At 39.4% G+C, this 18537-nt stretch overlaps 1 protein-coding gene across 6 annotated transcripts in view; it reads right to left on the bottom strand.

The window, feature by feature from the left end:
• dagla (diacylglycerol lipase, alpha) overlaps nt 1–18537 on the bottom strand; it is a 319027-nt gene that overhangs the window by 203801 nt on the left and 96689 nt on the right. For all 6 annotated transcript variants that reach the window (XR_007249020.2, XM_048545917.2, XM_048545916.2 and 3 more), the window contains one exon: nt 17451–17554. The gene's annotated coding sequence lies outside the window, so the exon portion shown is untranslated. The remainder of the gene's footprint in view (nt 1–17450; nt 17555–18537) is intronic.

Below are 18537 nucleotides of genomic sequence, written 5' to 3'. Positions count from 1 at the left end.
GAAGCTACCTCGCTGAATGTTTTTAAAGCAAGGCTAGACATATTTTTGTACAGTAAAGGAATTAAGGGTTATGGTGAGTGGATGGGTAAGTGGACCTGAGTCTCAAGATGATCAGCCATGATCTTATTAAATGGTGGGGCAGGCTCAAGGGGCCAGATGGCCTACTCCTGCTCCTAGTTCTAATATTCTCATGTTTCGCTGACTTGCAGCATTGTAGATAGTGGTAATCCCCAACGGTTACAGCTGCTGTTTTATTGAAAAATCTAAGTTACCTGGATATTGGAATACAGAATCACATTTCAATATTTGCCAATGATACCAATCTTCCTGACAAACAGGAATACACCAACAGGACAAAGGCTTACAGAACGGGCAGACAAGTGACAGTTAGGAATTCATAGACAGAATTATGAAGTCATGCATTTTGGCAAAAGGGATGCTGAGAGGTAATAAAGCCTTAATGGCACAATTCTATGAAATGTGCAGAAACAGAGCGCCCTGAGGGTGGATGTGCATAATTATGTAAAATGGCAGGACATACGGAGACAGCAATTTGCAAAGTATATGGAATCTTAGGCACCATAAATAGAGATATTATGTACAAAAGCAGGGAAGTCAAGCTGAATCTTTAGAAAGCTATGGTTCGGGAACAACTAGAGTATGCATTCAGTTCTGATCAACATAATTTGGGAAGGATATGAACGTCTATACAGGATGCAGGTAAGATCTACCAGAATAGTCCCACAGATGAAATGATTTTAGGTGAAAGGGTAGGTCGAAAAGCCAGGGCCACATTACCCCAAAAGAAACTGAGATAGAGATTTGGTAGAGGTGTTTAAGATAATGACAGGTTTAATAAAGAAAAAGAAGATTATGATATCATTAGCTGACTGCACATGGATTAGGAGAGATGTTTAAGATTGTGGGCAAGGGATACAGACAGAATATGAGGAAGAAACTTCTTTAGGCAGCAAACACATAGGTTGATTGTTGGATTGATTGGTTTATACCGAAGTACAGTGAAAAGCTTTGTTTTTGAGCAGTACAGGCAGACCATAGTAAGAAAGATTGTAGAGATCAAAAACAGTTGGGATTCACTGTCTACAAAGATAGTGGAAACAGAGACAACTACTAACTTCAAGTAAGAGATTAGACCCTTGAAGGAAACATACTCACACAGTCACAGGGATACAGCAGCAGGAATGGAACTGACCAGATTGCACAAGTGCAGGCATAGACCTGTGGAGCCCAACAGCCTCCTCCTGGCTGTGACATAACGATTGAGTGAACTGAAAGTTTTCTTCCAATCTAGATTGATCTGGAGGAATCAAGATTTCAATCTAAGCTGTGGTCCACTGGCCAGCTGCTACTTACACACTTGTTATCCTGTCAATTTCAGCAGGATCAAGGCAAGATGTGGTGAAGCATAGGCCAACTCTCAAATTTGGGGAATATAACCAAACTGTCTTCTCACCCTAGAATTGCTCTATTGATCTGTTATTTGTAGCTGAAGAGACAGTACAGTCAGTACAGCTGACCTCACACTTCCTCACATATAAATTGAGATACAAAAAGTTTTCTTTCCTGACAGACATTCACTAATCTCCACCAGAAACTGACAGCAGTGAACAGCAATTGGATTTAAGTGTGAACACCTGACTAGAACATCAATACTCACTATCCATGATTGAAGCAAAGAATAGTTATCTTGACAAGTCGCTCAGTGACAATCACAGCCCACAAGAAGTTAATTGCTCCAGAGAACATGCAATAGATTTTTAAAAACTGGCAATGTAGATGCAAAACACACCAACAGGTTTTATTTTGAACAGATGAAATGAACAAAGCATACTGTCTGTTCACTCCATCATTGACGATCTTAGTAAGGAAATTATTAAACAAATGAGATCATGTTAGTTGATTTTATCTAACGAATGAAGACCTGCAGTTATAAATCAACAATAACTTAATTCACAGCTAACAGTGAATCAGGTAATAGGCTATATACAGTCCACCAACTTAAATTGATTGATCAAATTACATGCAACAAAATCCTGGAGACATTGTTGTGACAAAGTATTAGACCATGAAAACTCAGTATTGTCACTAACAAGAATATTAAGCTGCTAGGCAATATGAACTGAATTTGATTTATTCATTCACTGTAAATCAATGGCTTGTTGTTGAGCCATAGTCGGCATGAATGTTCCCAGTGTTCTCAACTCACTGCTAGCAAAAGCACTGGAATTCTACTGGTAATATATTTACAGTCTAGATACAGATTTTGTCTATACTAAGTTCACTGGCTATGTCATAATTGGATGACACACTTCTTAACTAGCATTTTATAGTGCCAAAACCATATGGTAACATGTCATCTTGGCAATGCAAATTCTCTTCTATGCATTAGCTCATAATGTTGCACTTCAATTATTTCTTGTATTTAGTATCACTTATAAATTCCTTACACTTCTAATTGTGTAAACAACTTTCTTGATTTGCACTCCTGCAAATCGGGAATTAAGGTCTACCCAGTTACACTTGAACATTTATCATGTAGTTAAATTTTTGTCTTTCTTCTTAGGGTCAGCATTTTCCTTCATAATTTTCAATATCTATCTACATTTAGCACAAATTTTGCTGAAGTAACCAGTCATTAAAGCTATCCTGTCTAGCCATTAGGTACCTACAAATAACTCAAAATATCTTTGAAAACTTTACATGTGCTACAAAATCTTGAAAATTCTTTGAATAGATAAGCTCAAGACAGACAAAGGAAATGTAGTGGGTGTAGTGAGCATAAACATTATTGAAAGAGTTTGAGAAGATACCACAAAAGCATCAGTGGAAGCAATTAAGGATGCAAAATTAGAGAAGAATAGCAAACAAGATCAAAAGTTAGTTAAAAACGAAACAAGCGCTACTCATTAAGGGCGCTTATTCCGGAGTGGTAGTGATATTCACCCCACAAGTTTTAGTTTTTTTCACTGTACTTATAATTCATTCTAATATTGATCTAGCAGTAGTAATATTGAAATGTGCAGATCGAATTAAAACAGGAAACACAACAAACTTCTGAAAAGACTATAGCAAGCTGTAAAGAGATACTGAAATATGGGTGACTGGACTTAAAAGCAGATGTAATTCACGGACTGTAAGTGTGGAACATTTTGGTATATATTAAAAAATTATACTCAAAAGTAGGCTGTATTATGGAAAGACAGCACAAGAGCCTTCGAATTTAAAAGTAAGGTAATGATGAGCACAAGCTAAAAACAAGACTGCTGTCTCGCAAAGCAGATCCAAGATTAAAATGCCAACTTTCATCTGCTAGGACATCCGACCAGTTCTCAGCATGGTTGTCAGAACCACTCTATACCTGCTATTCTCCCTTCATTACACACCATGCCCATTCCATGCCATCCACACATTGTCCATACACATTTTTTCAGTGTTCAGTGGGTATAGTCAAATGTGCCCTCTAACAATACAGGGATGTCTTTGATATGTTCAAAAAATAAAATAGTCACAGACATTCAATCTTCCGAGTGAGTTCACTGGGATGATTCCTTAACAAAGGAAACATTGAGCAAGTTGGGTACAATCTCATTGGAGTTTTGAAGAATGAGAGTTTATCTTATTGAATTGAGACAGATTCTGTGAGAGCTTGATAGGGTAGATGACTAAAGGTTTTTCCCCTTTGTGAAAGAATCTACAATAGGAGGCACAGTTCAAATATAAGTAGTTTCAACTTTAAGATGAGGTGAAAAATTTCATCCCTTAGAGTCATTAGTGTTTGAAATTCTCTTCCCAGTGAACAGTGAGGGTTGCATCACTGAATTTATTAAAGACCAAGTTATACAGATATTTTAGTGACAAGACAGTCAAGGGTTATGGAATAACACAGTTAATGATCTCCAGGTCCGATGATCTGTTCAATCTAATCAAATATTGGCACAGGTTCCAGATAGTCTCAATATGAATGTTAAGAACGCCTAATGGTCTTAGCCTGACAGGAGGCTATTTACACACCCATAAAAGGAACCGGTTCAGAGATAGTAGGAACTGCAGATGCTGGAGAATCTAAGATCACAGGGCGTAGAGCTGAATGAACACAGCAAGCCAAGCAGCATCAGAGGAGTAGGAAGGCTGGCATTTCAGCCCCTTCAGAAGGGTCTAGGCCCAAAATGTCAGCCTTCCTGCTCTTCTGATGCTGCTTGGCCTCCTGTGTTCATCCAGCTCTACACGTTGTTATCTAAGGAACTGGTCGTTTTGTTTGACTGGCACATTTATTAAAATCTCATAAAACTATCTTCCTTTGAAGTGGCTTTTCAATGCCTGTGTCCTTACTTGGGAAAGACTAAGTGGTATTAAATGATTGAAAGGGTATTCAGTCGACTTTGGCTAAGTTTGATCAGGTTTTCAGAAAATGTAAAATGGGCAATTGTTTTCAAAGGAAATATTGAATGCCTTTTTAATTTCAAAGACTTGCTATGGTTCATTGGTTCAACATCTAGTTAATAAAGGAAGAGTGCTTCAAATGCTTGGCAGATGTGACAACATTGATTTAATGTGAAAATCGAGGTCCCCTACACACATTCATATCTGATTCACCATTCTACAGAATGCGAAAATAGGCTTTATCTACCAGAGAAAGGACTCTGACATATCTGAACACTTAAACGCAGCTGATTGATTTAATTGTTTCTTGCTTATTAAGGACAAGCCCCATGATCAATCCATGCAGTGAAAACATAATTAAGAAGTCATATAAAACCTTAAACACGTATGTAGGTACTTTTAAAAACATCATACGCTGTCTAAACATCTTTTAAACCCTTCTGCCAAAAGGTCACCAGATTCGAGTTCAATAGTCTCATGTCTGTGCCCCATTCAGTCAGTCCATCCTTCCGGGGTGGAGTGGGGATTGTGGCAGGGAGTGGTCCAGTCAGTCCCAGTTGGAAGGGGCAGGGGCTGGGGCAGAATCAATTCATGTCTGGAGCTGGTGGAGTGGATAAAATGTTGTGTTTAGAAATTTGGAATCTCAGCAAGTGGTGGGAGGACCAGTCTTGTTGGAGTCAAGGAATATCAGAGTACAAGTGACTTCAGTCGGGGGAGAAGTAAGGCTGATCAGGGGTTGAAGGGCTGTGAGGAAAGGTTGGGAGCTCAATGGCAAACATGATTCTGATGTCGTAAGAAGAGGTGGATAGAAGGTCAAAGGACCAACCAAGATGGGAAACCAGTTCAGGTGGAACAGGTTAGGGGCAGGGGGAGTCGCTACTCAAACGACCCATAAAGCACGTTGAAAGTCACCATGCTAACGACTGTCAAACTAACTGTGCCTGTCAAAACGGAAGTGGAACGTATATTCATTTGTGGGGGCCAGTGCTATATTTTGCATGTTTTGGCAAACTCAAGCCTCCTATTAATCTGAAGTCAACTGGATGGACAATCAGATTCAGCTACCCTCAATTATTACAACGTGATGATGGCAGCAGCATTTGGGATCTTGTGGCAAAACAGAATTATCCCTAATTCAGAGTATGAAGGTTTCAGTTCATCTGCCCCAGAGGCATGTCACAGCATAGCAAAATTTTAAAGTATTATCAACAGCAGTCAAGTAATCAAATTTCAAAGAGATCTCAAAGATAGATCTAAATTCCATTTTTGCATGATTGTTTACTGTATGCCCAAGCTCATGAAGTGGCAATCCAGCAAGGAAAGCAAATGCATTTCAGAAGCTGTCCGATTGGCATGACACAACTGTCACAAGCATAGAAAACAAAATAAAAATGCTAGAGATCACAGTGGGTCAGATAGTATCCATGGAGAGAAAGCTAGCTAATGTTTTGATTCCAGATGATTACAAGCACTGCACATTTTCTGATATAGTAAAAGGATGTCACAGCCACAGAAGAGAATGTTGGCAAGGGTTGAGGGTTACTCTGGATCATCCTCCATAAAAAGAAAGGTAATTGGGAGCACTGTACCCAAGGAAGGTTCCTCAGGACTGTGACATCCTACTTGCATTCATTTGCCCCCTTTTGTCCTTCATCTCCCTGCAGTCCTGTAAAATATAAGAATCTGACAGGGCATCACTGCAATGGGTACAGATTCTTAGTGATTGCATTCTGATATCACAAGGTTCGCAAATGCTAACAATTCTGCACAAATCCCCATAAAAACATTGAGATTCACCTCTCAGATTTCTATGCCAACTCATACACTGAGAATACCCCAGCCTGGCTATTGAGGACCCAGAGGAAATACCTTTTGCTCTTGCAAGCTTTCAGACACTAATCAGCTCTCTGCACAATTTTCATGAATTATCTGTATGACAACGGCTAGGTAGCTGTTCCCAGGTAAAACGTCCTGCCATCGAACTGACAGGACACATCATGAGTGCCTGAACACTATCGCTGCAGCTCTGACTGCACTGTACAAAGATCAAGCCCATAGCATGCAGGGATAGGACAGGCACACAAATTGCTGATGCAATGAGACATTCCAAGGTTTTCAGTAGAAGGGCAGCAACTTCCTGGAATGGAGATGACATTCCATGATTTTCATTTCAGACAATGATGGGGGCACCAAGTAAGGCAGTGTGACTACAACAGATGTTAACATAGTTAATATATATTTATGTGTCTCACTTTTTTATACATTAATCAAACACCCACGACACCAAAGCACCTTCAAAAGGATTTCTTCTTCCTTTGCCTGCCACTACATATTGGTGCAGCCTCCTCATACAGTGCTGAGGTAAAGGGTGCCTACTGATTTAAGCACCCTGTAGATCAAGAATAATCTGGTCATCATCCACTGTGAGCTTGGGGCGTAGCATGCCTCAGCCTGGTGACAGCTTCCTACACAGATTCATGTGCACCCTCCACGGTCTTATTTGCTGCAGATGATGGAGTGACTACAAGGAGGTAGGTGGAGGTGAAGGGCACCTCTGCAGTGCTCTGGCATGAAGTTCTGTGTTGCCTGCTTTCTGTGGGTTCCCTTAGAAGCAGCAGCATCTTGAGTTAGGGTGAGGTGCTTTGTCAACCACGGATGCCAAGCACACATGGGGACGGCAAGTGACTGCAGGTCTGAGTACACATCTGGCAGCCACTAACCATTCTGCTGGACTTGATTCTCCAAGGTAGTCATCATATTTTCTGTGGAGCAGCGAAACACTTACATGCCAGAGAAAACACAGTAGATGGAAGCTACAGAAATTCTTCCTGATTTTGTGCAGTCTAGTAAAGGCCTCCTGCATCCATGACTGATGTTCTCCTGATACTACAGAGGGACCATGTGGCTAATAGACAAATAGACTGGCATGTCTTCAGCATGAGACTGAGTAGCTGCTTGGTTGGTGTCTCTTAGTATCAGGGACCTTGGAGATTTCCTCCTCCATTAGCTGTGATCACATGCTATTAATATGCTAATCAGATTGCACCCTTTAGCTCACTTTAACAAAAAAATTACAGTTGGTGGGTGGTACAATAAAATGCCTGGTCAATGCACCCACTGAGGTCTCACTGCATCAACCTCAGAGCTGGTGGTGCTGGACAGGCTCTATGGTCTCTTGAAGCTTTCAGTCTGTTGACTGCTCATAACCATGGAAGAAGAGAAAAATAATAAATCGATTCAGATTAACAAACTATTTTGCTGAGGAACATCAAGGATTGGCTGCATATTTGAGGGCAGCAGTCAATTCTACTCACTGGGTTCTGCCATGTTAATCTGTCCAGTGGTGCAGAACAATATGGAACCTCACAAATTAGCTGGACTGCATGTCCTTCAAAGGCAATGACGATGTGGAGAGCAGGAAGCCTCTGCCAGCCTGAGACCGCATCATCCCGTTGTGTGCCAGTTTGCCATCAATGAAAGAAAGCAAAAGGTTGAATGCAATGGGAATGAGGTGTGCAAGCATTTGATGAGTATACTCAGCCCTTTAGGGTGGTGAGCAACAAGGAACTGCCATGCCTGGGAAGTGCTAAAAGACAGGCAACATAAGGTGAATGTGAGCCTTTCAATGCATATATGGGTGAGATTGACATGTCTTTGTGACATAGTTGCACAGTGACAGAATTAGACCAAGTGATGGTTGTTTGAATATGAGGTAGTAATGAGAAAATGGTAACGCTTACCATTGCAGAATACTGAAGATCAATCATTCCATTCCTGTACTGCATTCAAGTTCATTCATGCCTGCTTGAGGCACTTTGCTCTCATGCGATCTGGACCCAGGCCTAATGGAAGGGATTCTTTCAGTTTTCAGAGCGAAAAGGGACCTCCTTTCTGACTCAAATCACCTGAAGTAGCATGTTTGGTGTGGTGGCTATTCACTTCCTAGCCCTTTGCACACATCTTGGGGGTCAGGAAGAGCAATAACTACTGAGTTAGAGATTTGGGACACATGAACTTAGGACAGTTATCCAGGAAATGTTAAGACAAATTAAAACCGTGTCCACCTCCTAGCTGACTATGCAACAGACAACCCCCACTTCCTCCTTTAACTCTTCCCAGGTATGTCCAACTAACCCCACTCCTCCCCAACATGACCTCACCACCTTTTCAATTTATCCCATTCATACTCATGCACTAGCATGCTGGAAAATTGTTTAAACATCCCCAAGGTTTTCAATGTGTGCGCAATGAAAACCAATGAGTGCAGCAGTTAATGTTGAAAAAGAAGATGTAACTCGTTTTCCTCAATGATTGACCACTTCGCATTTCTGAAGAAACTAGACTAGGAAGTCTCAAGCAGAACTGCAGAATCCTCCCATAATTTGACCCAAGGTGATAGCAGAGTGGAAATGTGACAGTGACTGCCATTCCTTGGAAGATTCAGCCCTGTGTTTTTTTTTAATGTTCTGAATATGCAAAGAACAATGTAGTGCTTTATGGCTGTTTTATAAAAATCAAAATTATATTACAGAGAGAGAGAAAGCTGACAGACTCAGAAAAAGCAGACAGCCGGGGTTGGTTGGGGGGGGGGGGGGGGGGGGTTGGTGTCTGGCTGAACAGGGGAGAAAGAGCTGGGAGGGGATTTTTATATTTTTGATAATTTTAATTTTAATTTCACTTCAATTACCTTTTTCTTCTAAAATAACTAATAAAATGTCCGAGAATAAATATTTAACAAGGACACAGGATACCTGAAAAGATGGTGCAGCAACTGATAAAACTGAGATCCAGAACAAAACAGTAATAATTTCTCCATTCTGCAGAAAGCCCTTTACAATGTTTATATTACCACTGCTGCAAAACACAAAAACAAGACAAATGACCTTACATCATACTACACAAAGCTCCTAAATATGGCTATCAAAATTAACAAGCAAGCGCAAGATTAGCACAGCAAAAAGCTATATAAAGGAAGACGAAAAGGACATTTCCATCCAGCACCTTTAATGATTCTTTTTATGAAAATCATATAGCACCCCTTAAACAGATCTGGTTTCCGTCTACACAAACGGAGTGTTAAAAATCTTCAAAGATGTTTTTTTGAAGCAAAAATAATCGGTACTCCTTGAGGATGGGTGTATTCAGCTTTAAAAATGCTGTCTTCAGCAGAGAAAACTGGAAATATATTTGTTTTTGCAAGCATCCAGGGATTTAATCCTATCAGTGCTCACTGTGAAAATTTCAAATTCACTCAAGGTAAAATAACCAAAGGAAAGTTTTCTCCCCTATTCAAGGCATTATTCCTGAATGAAATATTGGTCCATAAGCTTGTCATTTTCCAAATCAATTTGAAATGTTCACCCTACATGAACGTCAATTGTTTTCAGTGAGTTAGCAATGCAACCTAGCTGCTTTACACATTAACGTTTGGGGGAAAAAAAGGGATGTTACTTGGGTTCCCTGACAAATATGTAGATGTGCCTACTAGAGAAGGAGCAAAACTTGACCCTTTCTTGGAAAATAAGGCAGGGAAAATGACTGCAGTGTTAGTGGAATTGCACTTTGGGATCAGTGATCATAAAATTGTTATGGGAAAGCATTATAGTTCTCAATTGGAATAAGGCAAATTTTGACGCTGAGACAGGAAGTTTCAAAAGTTAATTGAAGTAGACTGTTCAGGGGCAAAGGTATGACTGGGAAGTTGGAGGCTTTCAAAAGTGAGATAAGAGTTCAGAGGCATTATGCTTCTGTTAGAGCGAAGGGCAAGAGTGGCAAGAGTAAGCAACAATGGATGAATAATGATATGGAGGCTCTGGTCGAGAATGAGGAGGAAGCATGTATTAGGGACAGATAACTGGGAACAAGTGAATCTCTTTAAGAGCATAAGGGGTGTAGGAGCATTTTTAAGAAGGAAATCAGTCTACACCATTGGTATTCTTTGATTCTCTAGGAGGGCAAAAAGGGGACATGAGATAGCCTTGGTAGACAAGGTTAAGGATAATCCAAAGAGTTGCTACAAGTACATTAAGAATAAAAGAGCAAATAGGGAGAGAACAGTGCTCCTTAAAGATCAGCGAGGTCACCTACGTGTGGAACTAAAATAGATGATAGAGATACTAAATAAATATTTTCCATCCGCTTTTACTGTGGAGAAAGACAAAGACATGGAGACTAGGGTTTTTTGAGGACGTAATCAAAAAGATTGATGAGGGCAGAGGGGTAGACTGATTAGTCAAGTTAAATTTCATGGGATTCAGGGAGACTTTGCCAATTGGATACAAAATAGGCTTGATGATAGGAGACAGAAAGTGCTGATGGAAGGTTACTTTTCAGACTTGAGGCCCCTGACCAGTAGTGTTCCACAAGGATCAGTGATGGATCCGCTGTTGTTTGTCATTTATATCAACAATTTGGATGAGAAATTAGGAGACATGGTTAGTGAGTTTCCAGAATACACCAAAAAGGTGTCGAACAGAGACCTAGGGGCTCAGGTACAAAGTTCTTTGAAAGTTGTGTCATAGGTAGAGAAGGTAGTTATGGTGGCATTTAGAATGCTTGCCGTTATTACTCAACTGGGTATAGGAGTTGGGATGTCATGTTGAGGTTGTACAGTATATTGGTGAGGCCAGCTTCGGAATACTGTGCACAGGTTGCCCTACTTTAGGAAGAATATTATTGAATTGGAGAGGTTTCAGAAAAGACTCACCAGGATGTTGCCAGGACATGCAGGGTTAGAGTTTAAGGAGAGGCTGGAACTTTTTCCAACGGAGCATAGGAGGGTGAAAGGTGACTTTATAGAGATTTATAAAATCATGAGGGACAGCGATAAGGTAAATAGCAACAGTCTCTTCCCTTGCATGGGGGAGTTCAAAACTAGGGGGAATATTTTTAAGGTGAGTGGATAAAATTTTAAAAGGGATCTGAAGGACAACTTTTCCACAGAGGGTGGTTCACATATGGAATGAACTGCCAGAGGAATCAGTAGACGCAGGTGCAGTTACAACATTTCAAAGACGTTTGGAAGGTATATGAACAGGAATGGTTTAGAAGAATATGGGCTAAATGCGAGCAAATGGCACTAATTTAGTTTGGGAAACTTGGTAGGCGTGGAGAAGTTGGACCGAAGGCATGACTTGATGACTCTTTGATTCTATAAAAGACCTCTTTGCATTTCTGAAGAAACCAGGTTAAGAAGTTTCAACTAAAACTGCACAGCTTTAATCGCAGGATAAAAATATCACAGCAGAATGGTAATCTGACAGCAACTGCCATTCCTCAGATGGTTCAGCACAACATGTTTTTTTAAAAAATCTTTTGAACATGCTCACAAGACAAAAGGCCAACACAGTATCTTACAGCTGTCTCGTAAAGTTAAAAATTATATTAGGAAGAGAGCGGAGAGATTAAGAAAAAGCAGAGAGCTGCAAGCAAAAGAAGGTGGGGTGCTGCCTGAAGAAGGGAGGGGAGGAGGAACTAGGAGGTGCCAAAGCCAAGTACCTCGACTTGTCCTCTAAAAATGTACACTTCTACAGACCCGATGGATAACAAACAGGGTTCAGGGATCTGATAGATTGTTTTAATCGATTGTCTGGTCCAGGTTTTGCAACTCTCCAACAATCTTTAAATGAAATATGGAAAATGTAATGAGGTCACGATCCAGGAGCTACTTCCCTGGAGTTAGGCCATCTAAATTTAGGAAGGTAATGTTCTTTTTAAATTTTGTTTTTAATCTTTCAAATGATATCACAAAGCCCACAGGACCATCTACCAACGTTAACTTTTAACAGACATTCTGATGTGAGCGACTAAGTAACCTACAAGATTTTGCTAGATAAAAAAAAGACACCAGACGAGCACAATGAGTGTTTTAAACCAATAATTGCTTTAAAGTGCTGTACAGTTAAATACCAGTCTGGATTATCTCAGGTTACTGGCAATGCATGTAGACTCTGTCTGCTTGCTTATCATCTCTAAATAAGACTGATCAACTCCATAAAGTACTGTAGCATCCCTTTGTTTTTAAGAGCTCTTGTACTTTGTCAGCTATCAAACAACAGCTTTCTCATGTCAATTGTACATCATCTCTTAACATGCTAATTCTGCTGCCTTCTCTTTTACTGGGGTCAGAGGCATGTATTCAGTTACATCATTATGATTTACAGGAATCTCATTACATCGCAAGAGGTATATCTGCTGGTCCCACGCTGTCAGCAGATGCATATCTCAAAGCAAGTAGTGGCCATACAGCCAACAATTAAGAATGATTCAAAGCAAGTAGTGTCCAAAAACTAGGAATAATTCACCAGAAAGATTCATTTTCTTAAATTTTCCATCATTAGTGTTCTCATTCTTTTAATTCTCCCTAGATTTGTCCAGTTGTTATGATCCACTATATTAATGATACATACTTGAACTATTAACCAGTGAGCAAAAGCAGCCCACATTTACACATGGAGACCTATTGCTACTTGTTGAATCTACATCAAGTATTATCATCCATGCATTCTGTTCATGAACAATTAATTGCTACTCCACTCCACCAGAAACATTGCCAGCAGATTTAAGGAATGCATCCTACAATCAGTAGAGAGAAAGCCAGCTGAATGAGGAACAATGCCAAATTAGGAAGATAATTTAGGAATAGGGATGGGCAAACCATACAGGTTAGCTCAGTTGGCTGGATGGTTGATGTCAAATTGGTGCCATCTGCAGGGAATTTGATCCCTGTTCCAGCTGGATTGCATTTGGAATCAGTGCTTGCCATACCTAGAGCAGAGGCTATGATGCTATGGATTGGGCATATCTTCAGGCAGAGAATTCAAGGTGATGATGACAATCATCTGCTCCAAGTCTTCTCTGCCATTCAATGTAATCAAGACTGGCATTTTGACCTTGCTGCTCCCCACAATCCTCAATTCCTCCAGTTTTAAATATATCCCACAATACAGCAATCAAACTGTTCTTGAATACAGATTGTAAAGATTCACAAGCTTTTGAGTGAAGAAATTTGTTCCCAGTATCTCCAGTTAAGTCCTATGTAAATGGACACTTAATTGTGGATTGCTCAGCCAGTGGTGGAATGCTTACAGTTTCTAACCTCTCGAATGGCTTCAGAATCTTGTAAATTCAACGAGACCATATGTCATTCCCCTAAACGCCAGACACCATTTACTCAGGTCCTTATCAGACAACAACGTCTCATTCAGGAAGCAATCTAGTCCTTCAATGCAAGTTTGTCCTTCCTGAGATATAAAGATCAAAACTGACCATGAGTGCAGTTCCACTAAAGCCTTGGACAATTACTGAAAGGCTTCCTATTATTGTATTCTAGACTACCAATAAAGGTCAACATGCCTTTTGATTTCATTATTGTTTGCTGCACCCGCGTGTTAACTGTCTGTGTTCCATCTACATGCCCCTCAGGGCCTCAGTAGTTACATTTAAATTGCAACCCCAGTGTGGAAAATATCAATCTCAGGCACTCTCAGCCCACAGAATAAAAAAAAAAATCAGGATTTCATTCTTGGTACATTCCTAGGGGACTCAGTAGACATCTAATGAAATTAAAACCATTTTCTATATAATGCTTTAGATTCAGCAGTAGCAGCAGTGCTTCACCAATTAGGTTTCCTTAACCAGATCAGGAAACCACAGGCTAAAAGATTGTTCTCATACAACCATTACTCAGCATCCTGCAGTTCAGACTAAGAGGTCAATTACTTTGCCTACAATTGTAATTTATATTCAAAAGTACTGGCTCTCGGTGGTCTCTCCTCATTTTATTATTCTTTCCTCCTCTCCACGCCCCACTCCAGAACAACTAATTTCTGCTAATGTCTGGTTCACTGGGTAGCAGCAGTAGTTAACTAAGTCACCCCAATGGTCATCATTCATATGTAGTAATAGATTGGTTAGCAATAGTTTCCAAAAGATGAAATGAATGTCTCATCATATAGCTTGATGGGCCAAGTTTCACGCATGGGACAAGATGTGGAGGTAGGCATCCAGAAACTATCACAGCTGGTATAAGTATGATCCTGCACTTTTGGCATCATTCGGTCCTTACACTCTAGCCATCTAGGCAATGAGATAACGTGCAAAATACTTAAAAATGGATGTCGGCATCCAACCAGATCCTATCGGCAGAAATATCATGCTGGTAAAAAGCAATAATGGATACTCAGAACCTTTGAATAAAATCCAGGCATCCAAATTTTCTGTTCTTCACTATTCCTCACCTTGTAAAACTTGTGTTTAAAAAGCAGCTAGCACCAATAAACAACTTCAAGCTGCTTTACTAACTCATGTAAACACAACCCAACAACACCTGGTGCGTTTCACAAAGAGTGAAATATGCCTATCATAATTATAGGGTAGCACTTGAATAGGAAGGCTGTATATAAGAACAAACTCTTTGAATATCACCCAAGCAGTTAACAAACCATTCCATACACATTGTGATTTTCTGCTGACCATTAATCACTAAATATACATTCATTTGAAATGAAAATCAAAATGTTGGACATGTAAAGCAGATCAATAGTCATCTGATATGAGTGTTTCAATTGAACCCTTCACCAGAGCAGGCCATTCTTCCAGCTTCCTCTGTCAGATCCAGATAGACCTGCTGCGCCTTTCCAGGACTTTTTGTTTAAATTTCATTACGCTAGTAGAAGCAGTTGTGCAACTCAAAATGCACTACGGCAACTCACCAAGGCACCTCTGACAGTACCTTTGGAACCCATGACCTCTGCCACCTAAAAGGAAAAGAGCAACAGATGCATAGGAACTCCACCATCTGCAGATTCCTCCAAACCACAGGCTGTCCTGACTTGGAATTTTATTGCCATCACTGCTGGGTCAAAATCATGGAACTCTTCTCCTAACACCACTGTGGGTGTACTTAATCCTCATGGCCAAAAGAAGTTCAAGCAAACAGCTCAGCGCAGTGGGGAGGTGATGGCCTAATAATATTACCGTTGGACTGTTAATCCAGAGACCCAGGTAATGTTCTGGGGATCTGGGTTTGAATCCTTCCACAGCAGGTGGTGGAAAGTGAATTCAACTTAAAACATCTGGAAATTAGAATCTAATGATGACCATGATTCATTGGCAATTGTCAGATAAACGCATCTGGTTCACTAATGCCCTCTGGGAAGGAAACTACTATCCTTCCTTGGTTTGGCCTATGTGTGACTCCAGACCCACAATATTGTTGACTCTTAACTGTCCTCTGGGCAACAAATGCTGCCCACCCAGCAATGTCCACATGCCATGAATGACTAATAAAAAACCTTCTGAAGGCAATTATGGATTGTGTGTGGCTTGAAGGGGAGTTTACAAGAGATGGAGTACCAGTTGCCCTTGTCAATAGTTCTTCAAGAGTCCATGCTGTGTGAAAATTAGCCACAGCAATCTTTTGGAGCTGCTTACCACTGCTGGATAGTCTTAAAAAACAAATCATTTGCTTTTAAAAAGAGTGATACAACTAATTAACTGGTTTTAAAGTACTCCACAACATCACCCAAGAAGAGAACAATATAGTTGCAAACTTATATATTTGACCTCAATTGCAAACAAAACTGTGGAGTACTTGCAGAAGTATTTATGATTTACATAAACTACACTTACTTCTCATTGGATATGATTAGGACAAGTGATTTACAATTGTTCAGAATTTCTTTGCTAAGGGGGCTTTCTATAAATATTCAGGAAATAAAATACACTGTGCACAACCAGATCAGAATTTGCAGTATCTCTAAAGGGTTGTTGTTTTACCATTACAAATCATTGTGTTTGTTATGACATCTAACAACGCTAATCCAACTGAAGGAAGTGATTTATAAACAACAAGAATGCTGGTGATACAAGGTGAGGTAATCAAAGTTTAAAAGAGAGAAGCAGGTTATTGTTTCTAAGGGTAACTTTTGGACCAACTGTGCATTTCCAGAAATTCCTATTCTCATTTCAGATCTGTATCAATTTATTTTTGTTTCTACAACATGTTAGAACCAAAACATAGCCTATTAATTCTCAACTAATTCTTGGGTTTGCTCCAACCTTAAAAGTATTTCACTTGATGTTGCCTCTATGTATTTTGCAGTGGCTAACATCACTTTAGGTTGTGGGCTTGCTCACTGACCTGGCTGACTATCGTATCACCATGCTAGGTAATACCATCAGTGCGGCCTCCAATTAAGCTTCACTGGAGGCCGCACTGATGATGTTGCCTAACATGGTTACAAAATGTCTGTACGATAACCAGTCAGCTCAGCAAGCAAGGCAACAATCTCATTCACAAGCCAAGTTACAAATCCTTGCAAGAACCTTAAATGTCGCTTTAGCTAAATTATGCATTATTTTGATTTTATTTCATTAAAACTATAATATTTTATTTTAGGACTGGCAAGATAGCACAAGCCAAAAGAATGAGATTAGAATTGCTGATGAATGCCACCTGAACCATGAGACTCAAATTGAGTCTGGCAAGTATTCAAAGCACAATTTCAGGCTGGGGTTGTTTAATCATATGAAACAAAACTACTGTAGGAATAATTTATTATCTGACATTATTGACTCAGCTCATTAAACTGCTTCTCTTTTTAGCAATAGGTCTATAACAATGAGAATGTTACTTCATTGAAAAAGCCAACAGAAGTTAGCTTCTGAAAGATAAAATGCAAACTGCATTGTTAGGCACTTTTAATAATATCTGTAGCCTCAGTGGGCAAGTTTATGACATTCATTGTTATACTTTAATCAAATCTGAATGACAATACTGTGCTTAAAATTATGTATTCACTCCTGAAAACTCACAATAATTACAAAGTTTTATTTAGTTATTTGAATTTGATGGTTCAAGTCTAGGTAGCAATTGATGAAATAATTTAAAAAAATCAAATTTGCTCATCAACAGTGTATAACGATTAAACATTTCTCGGCACTGTTTTTCTCTTGAACACAGCTGAACTTGCAGTCTCCACAAATCATATTTAAAAACTGAGCCAATGACAATTCTGAAAGGAAATAAAGCAACAAAAAATACTTACATAACATTGATTAAATCAAAGTACAACTAGTTTCATTTTCTTCTCCTCAATCCAATGCCAAACATCAATCGGGTACATTTTACAGATGATGACCAATGATCAACCTAAACAAATAATAAAATAGGCTGTAAATAGTCATTTGGTCACAGAGAATTTAGTATTACTGAAATGAAGCTCAATTTCTTTTTCTGTCTTGTATTCATTAGGACAACTCTCAAAAAAGGGAAAACAACTATTGCACAATATGTAGATGTTGTTTCCCTTTCCTTTGTTAATTTTTGTCAATTGATCTGACGCACGCAATAAATTGTCTTTTCTGAGCAATACAAAACGTTACATCAGGTCACTTAAATCACATTTCTTTAATATCTGATTGCATTTCAGCAAGCTCTATGTTCTTTTTGTCATTCATATTTCCATAACACAAACATTTCTTGACATCCAGTATCTCAACACTATGAAATTTCTTACTTCAGTCTTTTTCTTTATATAATCCAAAGGATTCCAATTTCTACTTTGTTGGCACCACATCAATACTTCCATTCAGTTACAATACTTCATCCAGGTTATCAGAAAAAGATTGAGGATATTCTTGACATTGTGGAAAATACATACATTGGAAGAAGTCTAAACAGAGACGTCACAGGAAATCACAAGTGGTACACGCCGGCTGATGCTTTATGGCAATATTGAGGCACTGCTGCACTGCCACACGAAATATCTTCAGAAGACTCCATCTGTCTTCTGATGTGTCCATTGATATAGCACCATTTAAGGAGCAGCAGTGAGGTTTTCCAGTGGCTCAACTAATATTTACCCCATAACCATATAGATACAAAAAAAATTGGAGCATCCAGAGGTCACAAGAGGTGCTATCAAACTTGAAATGACTTTGTTCTTTACTTGCTAAGTATCTTATTCAACATATGTCAGGCTTATAATTCAGACAAGTGCTGCTTAAATTCACTGCCTGTTTACTCAGCTACCTCAAGCATTTTTTTTAATGTTCAACACTGCAGGCAAGCCCCCACCCCCATGAGATCAACCATGCAGACCTACATCTAATAAATCGTTTAAACAATTTTAA

The sequence above is a fragment of the Stegostoma tigrinum genome, chromosome 17 (assembly GCF_030684315.1).
Source record: "Stegostoma tigrinum isolate sSteTig4 chromosome 17, sSteTig4.hap1, whole genome shotgun sequence".
In the NCBI taxonomy this organism is placed as follows: Eukaryota; Metazoa; Chordata; class Chondrichthyes; order Orectolobiformes; family Stegostomatidae; genus Stegostoma; species Stegostoma tigrinum.
This window is presented reverse-complemented; position numbering and strand designations above follow the sequence as displayed.